This window comes from Penaeus chinensis, chromosome 3, assembly GCF_019202785.1.
Source record: "Penaeus chinensis breed Huanghai No. 1 chromosome 3, ASM1920278v2, whole genome shotgun sequence".
Taxonomy (NCBI): Eukaryota; Metazoa; Arthropoda; class Malacostraca; order Decapoda; family Penaeidae; genus Penaeus; species Penaeus chinensis.
The window spans coordinates 38,924,290-38,931,789 of NC_061821.1; the positions used below are offsets into that span (position 1 = coordinate 38,924,290).

Sequence of the window (7,500 nt, forward strand, 5' to 3'; positions counted from 1 at the left end):
TATTATCATTATCATTATTATTGTTCTTATTATCTTTATCATTATCATCATTATTAATAGTATGATTAACTTTATTACTGTTATCATTATCATGATCATTATTATTATCATGATCATTATCATGATCATTATTATTATCATGATCATTATTATTATTATCATTATTATCAATGTCATTATTTTTATTATTACTATTACTATTATCATTACTGTTATCATCATTACAATTGTTATTATTATTGTTTTTTTGGTGTTGTTATATTGCTACTGTTATCATTATCACCATCCTCATCATCGTCATTATCACCATCATCTTCACTATTATTATTATTAATATTATTATCATTATTATTATTATTATTATTATTATTATTATTATTATTATTATTATTATTATTATTACAGTGATAATGATAAAAGGACGAATCACGGTTATCATTAACATTTCCCTTTAGTATTACCATCGTCATCATTGCAAATTATGCATTCAATTGTAGCCTTTGGGAACTGCAATAGAAAGAAACTCTTTTTTTTTTCTTTATGTTAAAAGGTGTTGGATTAACGTACTGATAACATCTAAAATGGAGTTAGATCATAAATCTGTAATAACGCCTATGTGGATATATGGCCTGATCGGCAATACTCTTTGATGTGGGGAAGGTAACAACACAGCACATATAACCATTCAAAACAGTCAAGTAAGCGTGAAAGTCAACACGTGGATTACCGTATGCCCGTCAGTTTTCTATGTCTCATTTGGGAAAGGGTTTGGTTAATAACTGAGTGGTTGTAACAGTCGTTGTTCTTTTGTAAACTGAAATATCAACGAAGTATCTTTTATTTATTTTTTTATCATTAATATCCTTTCCCCGTTCTTTCACATGATCAAATACACTGATTTATACTAACGTAGGCTTTTAGCTCCTAAAACTGGCTTGTCGTAAACAGGTCCTCATCTTTACAAACCCTTTTCAGCAATTCCTTTCCAAGTTACCTGGTCGTCAAAAATATGGGTTATCTGTCTAAACTATGTCTGTGATTATGCTAGCCCTTTGACCTTACAAGAATGATGATCATGTATCTCCCACGCCCCGAGGTCTCCGATCCTCCTTGTCATAAATGCCAGTATAGATTTTGCCTACCGATAAAAAAAAAAAAAAAAATGATATTCTTTGTTTCATTCTGCCAGCCTTTTAAATTTTACTGATTAATTGGTATCTGTGTAACGCTTACATGCAATGCCCCCACCCCCCCCCTCACACACACACACAGAGAGAGAGAGAGAGAGAGAGAGAAAGAGAGAGAGAGAGAGAGAGAGAGAGAGAGAGAGGGAGGGAGGGAGAGATAGATAGATAGATAGATAGAGAGAGAGAGAGAGAGAGAGAGAGAGAGGGAGGGAGGGAGGGAGAGAGAGAGAGAGAGAGAGAGAGAGAGAGAGAGAGAGAGAGAGAGAGAGAGAGAGAGAGAGAGAGAGAGGGGGGGGGGGACAGGGGGAAGAAAGGTAGGAGAGCTAGAAAGAGAGAGAGACAGAGACCAGAGGACGAGGTAGCAGGGAAAAGCAGTCTCATCTCGTGCTTAATCTTTTTAATTCGATAATAGTGATGAAGTAAAGACAGGAATTTGTTCTTACCCTTCTGTTGTTTTCTTATACTTAATTCACGTAATTCGCGTTTCTTTACGATTCATTTCAACTGTTTGAATCTGTATATTATATCCGATTAGTAAAGAAAAGCTTGTAATATTGGGAGCATTTGCGGGGAACCAATAAGAAAACACAGTAAGAAATTATGAAATCTTTAAATAAATTTAATAACACAGTTTTCATATTTGAAGTCTTGCGTCTATCGTAGATAAGCCAAATTTCTAGAAAGTTAAACTTGGCACCCCTATGGCCGGCCCTGATAAAAGAGACTACCCACGCTGGCAGCTAGAAATTGGCTAGCTCCTGACACCAGAGTATGGCACTTCATGGCTTAGCTGTTGTTGCTCTCCTAGCAGCCTTTTCGGCCAACGCTGCACAGGGTGAAGATTGTTCTTTGCCCTTCTGTCAGGAATTAGACGGCCATCAAGTCCGGTGCGAAAGTTCCTCTATGGGTCAGTACCTTCCCCATCCCACCGTTTGCCACCAGTACATACAATGCAGCTTCGCAGGGATTTTCTCAATGACTTGCCCTCCCGGAACGGCCTGGGACCAAGACCTCAGGACCTGCGCTCACGAGGCCACTGTCGCTACGTGTAATAAGGTCCCTGAGATCTGCGACTGCGACTGCTGCTTCCGCGCCGACCCCGATGACGTCGCTGGCTTCGTCTACTGTTCCGTAAGTTATACTGCGCATATGTCAGTGTACCATGGAATTTTATATATACATAGTTAATGCTATATGATGTCAGTTTTTCTTTTTCTTTATTTTTTATGTATATTTTTGCTTGCACCATATGATCACACACACACACACACACACACACACACACACACACACACACACACACACACACACACACACACACACACATAATTGTATACCTGTTTACATAATGATATGATTCATATTTTAACCACCCTGCTTTTCTCTTTCCACAGACTAGTGCCGGAGGTGAGTTACTAAAGCAACCCCAGCATTCTACTTCACAAGATCACATGTTCACACTGTTTCTCTTTGATTCTCTTTGTAGTCGATGGTCTGTCCACAAGCTTTTTCTTTCTCCGATGAAAAGCAAGAGTTTTAAATTTTGTTGTATACCTGATTGAACTTGTATCTAATTTAGAGAATATTTTCTGAAAATGAGATATGGGTCTTGACCTGTGATACTACATGCTCGAGATAATCCTATTTTTGTAACAATCAAGCTGCAAGGAAAATAATGATCTATACATAATCAATAGATAAACAACTCACGCAAATATATTAAAATAAAGAGATGACAAAGGGACATTATTTCAGGAGCAAAAGCCACGCCCTACAAGCTGCGTTGCCCAGAAGGTCGAAAATGGGACGATTCTACCGTGTCGTGTGTATAAGGTGAGTCCTACCTATTTCGTTAACATTATCACCTTTCTGTCTCTCTCTCTTTTTCATTTTAAGCATATTTGTAAAAAAAAAAAAAAAAAAAAAAAAAAAAAAAAAAAAAAAAAAAAAAGGAGATGCGTGAGTGTGAATGGCATTTGTTTTTATCTTTATATTTTTTCTTACGAGCACCTGCATATACAAGAATATATCTAACATGTATGGGTTTACGGACGAAGATAGATATGCATTGCCATAATTAATGTTCTGAAAACACGTCCTTCCTTCCATGCCATCGTACACTAAAGTACCGGATGACATATTCTTATCATCCTCTATCATGTTTATAGGATCTAGGATATAATAAAAAAGGCACAACCGACGAATCAGGGAGGGAAATGTAGGAGAGTCAGGGAGGGAAATCCGGGAGAGTCAGGGAGGGAAACCCGGGAGAGTCAGGGAGGGAAATCCGGGAGAGTCAGGGAGGGAAATCCGGGAGAGTCAGGGAGGGAAACCCAGGAGATTCAGGGAGGGAAATCCGGGAGAGTCAGGGAGGGAAACCCAGGAGAGTCAGGGAGGGAAATCCGGGAGAGTCAGGGAGGGAAACCCGGGAGAGTCAGGGAGGGAAATCCGGGAGAGTCAGGGAGGGAAACCCAGGAGAGTCAGGGAGGGAAATCCGGGAGAGTCAGGGAGGGAAATGCGTCAAGGGAGTGAAGACAGCCATGTGTAAAGCGCCGGTTATTGACGACACGGTGACTGAGCCCAGAGGAGCGACCATCGATGAAGCCGCATCAGCGAAGCCCCGGCGGGAGGGAACCTGGGCGCGACTCGAGGGCGCTGACGGAGGGCCGAGGCACCTCTTAGGACACGAGGAGGAAGCGCCAAGGGAAAGTCATATATTCGTAAATACATATTTTGCGAGTATATATGCTGTGTGTATTTATTTAATGAATACACTGTAGACGGACAGCAAATATTTACAGGATCTGAACATTGGTAATCTCGCATAACTATCACTAATCCAGTGTCGCAGTGTGTACAAGGGAGAGAAGGAATGTCGGTTTATTTGCCTGTTTTGGACTTTGCTCTGACTCTTAACTTTAATTTACATTCTGATATATTTCAACTGCATTTACATTATACTCCTACACATTCAGAGTACGTTTAGTCGACACACCCAGGGAACAGTTAACGCACATTCCATTCCGGGTAATAGAGTGAATCATTTTTTTTTTTTTTGCCAAATCATGGGTCTGATTTGACGATTTGTTCTCATTAAATTTCCATTCATTTGGAGAACTCTATACAGTGTTATCAGTCAATAACCTGAATATAATTGCATCATATAAAGAGTAGGACACGGCTGTTTTTGTTATTGTTTCAGTTTGTCTTGTTTTGTTTTGTTCTTTCTCCTAATGATGTACGAAGGGACATTTAGTAATATGAAGGAATTATGCGTAGCAGGTTGGCTTAGACTGATGTACTATGTCTAGCAGGTGGGAGACAGATAGATAATAGGTAACTATATAAGGGAATAAAAAGAATTACGGGAAACGGTATGCGAAAGTATGTCTTCACTGAGAAAATGTTTGCTATATTTCGGAATAGTTGATAGGAAGCTACTGATCTATACCTGACACAATTTCTTTCTCTTTTCCAGATGTGATTACTAGTGAATGGCAAGCACAGATAAGACATTCAAAAGCAATAGTTACGATAAAAAGACTCGGTCACGTTCTACAAGTGTAAACAGTAAAAGAAACCATGAACAAACCATGGCCGTGAGAGGGAAAACAGACTTGTTGTAAAGGAAGAAGCACGTCAACCCGAATGAAGTTCTCAGAGGACCGAAACCTCAAAGAGGAAAACGTACAGCGAAATCTCACAAAGGAAGAACAGCGGCGCCAGACACACGACCGAAGGCGACGAGAATTATCGGACATTGATTAAACCATCGCGCGTTCTTTTAGCGGGACTCACATATAAGCTTCCGATCAACGCCGGTGCGGACTTGTTTCGGGGCCGTTCGGAGTTCGTGTTTTTCTCTGTGAAGTACTCTATGAATGAAATGTTGACGTGGACTTCTTTGATTGGTGGGGAAAGAAATGAACGAACCATTTCGATATTTGTAAGACGGGTTCTGATATCATTAAAATATGACTTGCAACGTGGATGCCGTCAGTTCCTTTTACTTCTAGTGAACATTTGCAGTTATAATAGTTGATAAGAACATCGTATCAGAGTAAACCCTCGTTATCATATCCTCGCAAATAACTCATTCAACAATACACTTGCACAAACATGCAAGTTAGCATATAAAGGGATATGCATGACTAAAATCAAATAAACAGGAAGATGAAGAGAGTATTGTCAACAAAGACATTTTAAATATCGGTTATTGGCGAGACACAAGTGATTGAAGCAGAGAGAGAGAGAGAGAGAGAGAGAGAGAGAGTGAAGAAGAGAGAGAGAGGGAGAGAGAGAGAGAGAGAGGGAGAGAGAGAGAGAGAGAGAGAGAGAGAGAGAGAGAGAGAGAGAGAGAGAGAGAGAGAGAGTGAGTGAGTGAGTGAGTGAGTGAGTGAGTGAGTGAGTGAGTGAGTGAGTGAGTGAGTGAGTGTGTGAGTAAGTGATTGAGTGAGTGAATGAGTGAGAAAGAGTGACTCAGAAGAGAGAGAGAGAGAGAGAGAGAGAGAGAGAGAGAGAGAGAGAGAGTGAGAGAGAGTGAGTGAGTGAGTGAGTGAGTGAGTGAGTGAGAAAGAGTGACTCAGATGAGAGAGAGAGAGAGAGAGAGAGAGAGAGAGAGAGAGAGAGAGAGAGAGAGAGAGAGAGTGAGTGAGTGAGTGAGTGAGTGAAAGAGAGAGAGAGAGAGAGAGAGAGAGAGAGAGAGAGAGAGAGAGAGAGAGAGAGAGAGTGAGTGAGTGAGTGAGTGAGTGAGTGAGTGAGTGAGTGTGTGAGTAAGTGATTGAGTGAGTGAATGAGTGAGAAAGAGTGACTCAGATGAGAGAGAGAGAGAGAGAGAGAGAGAGAGAGAGAGAGAGAGAGAGAGAGAGAGAGAGAGAGAGAGAGAGAGAGAGAGAGCGAGAGAGAGAGCGAGAGAGAGAGAGTGAGTGAGTGAGTGAGTGAGTGAGTGAGTGAGTGAGTGAGTAAGTGATTGAGTGAGTGAATGAGTGAGAAAGAGGCGAAATTATCATCTTAATTGTTGTTGCCTTTGCCAGTATTGCAACAGAGACAGAGAGACTGAGAGAGAGAGAGAGAGAGAGAGAGAGAGAGAGAGAGAGAGAGAGAGAGAGAGAGAGAGAGAGAGAGAGAGAGAGAGAGAGAGAGAGAGAGAGAGAGAGAGAGAGAGAGAGAGAGGGAGAGAGAGAGAGAGAGAGAGAGAGAGAGAGAGAGAGAGAGAGAGAGAGAGAGAGAGAGAGAGAGAGAGAGAGAGAGAGAGAGAGAGAGAGAGATCGTTTTTCGCCGCGTCACTCCGGGCAGCCGACCCGCCGAGAAACGACGAGGGCCAATGAGGGAAAGAATCACACTGAGTTTCGGCTCTGAGTGAGGAACAACTGTTAAATATCATCTGTTATTGAAAACAAAGGGAAAAGCGATTACACAAGATCAGCAGCGAAAAGACCAGTTTGTAAACGGTTTTGCGCTGACAGAATAATCCTTTTCGTAATGAGATATTCATTAATGTTATACACTCATCTTATTTTGGAGCTGCGTGTGGAGTTAGCATATATACATATATTCAGTACTATATGTATGTTCTTCAGTATAATATGACGATAAGTGAAAATCACACGGCAGAGAGACGAACGGATATGCAGACACGAAGAATAAAAAACGCATATTTATAAAAGACGTTTAACAAAAGCTTCAAAGAAAATATACAGTGGCAGTCACAGGCAGGAGAGATGAAATATATTGGACATTGATTAATCCTTCGCCAGAATTTCAGCATCTCAAAAACAAACTATCTGCACTGTAATGAGTACTGCATACTGAGTCTGTAAAGATTTTATTGTACATTCTGAGGGTAAATGGGGAAAATTTTGATACTTTTTGTCGGTTTCCCTTATTTACATTTCACTGTTTATTCGTACAAACCATTATTGTATTCCCTCTCTCCTTTTTCATCGTATTTTCTATCTCTCTTCCTTTTATTGCCCCTCTCTGCCCTCCCCGCACTCAATTTTGTTATTGCTGATACGAATATACTGGCGCTAACTGATTTATAGTCGACAATATGCCTCATGAGCTCCACTCATTAACACACAGAAAGAAATAAGTAGAACTGATGATCGATGGATGCTGTCCTGTCGGGCACTATAGCTATTTAGAACTGACGGGTTAAACGAAGCTTTGGAATTAGCATACAGGGTGTTTAATGAACTCACGCATATCTTTGTCTGAGTACATTGTTTGTTGGTGTTTATTTGTTTGAATGTGTGGCGATGTGTGGGTTATTCTGCAATGTGTTGTGGTGTGTGTGTGTGTGTGTGTGTGT

The 7,500-nt window shown here is 40.6% G+C and overlaps 1 protein-coding gene and 1 long non-coding RNA gene across 2 annotated transcripts in view; both read right to left on the reverse strand.

Annotated features, from left to right (window-relative positions):
• LOC125045504 overlaps positions 1-2,391 on the reverse strand; it is an 8,886-nt gene extending 6,495 nt beyond the window's left edge. The window contains exon 1 of the long non-coding RNA XR_007116556.1: positions 2,199-2,391. This is a non-coding gene — a long non-coding RNA (uncharacterized LOC125045504). The remainder of the gene's footprint in view (positions 1-2,198) is intronic.
• LOC125041402 overlaps positions 1-7,500 on the reverse strand; it is a 332,441-nt gene that overhangs the window by 194,583 nt on the left and 130,358 nt on the right. The window lies entirely within an intron of this gene.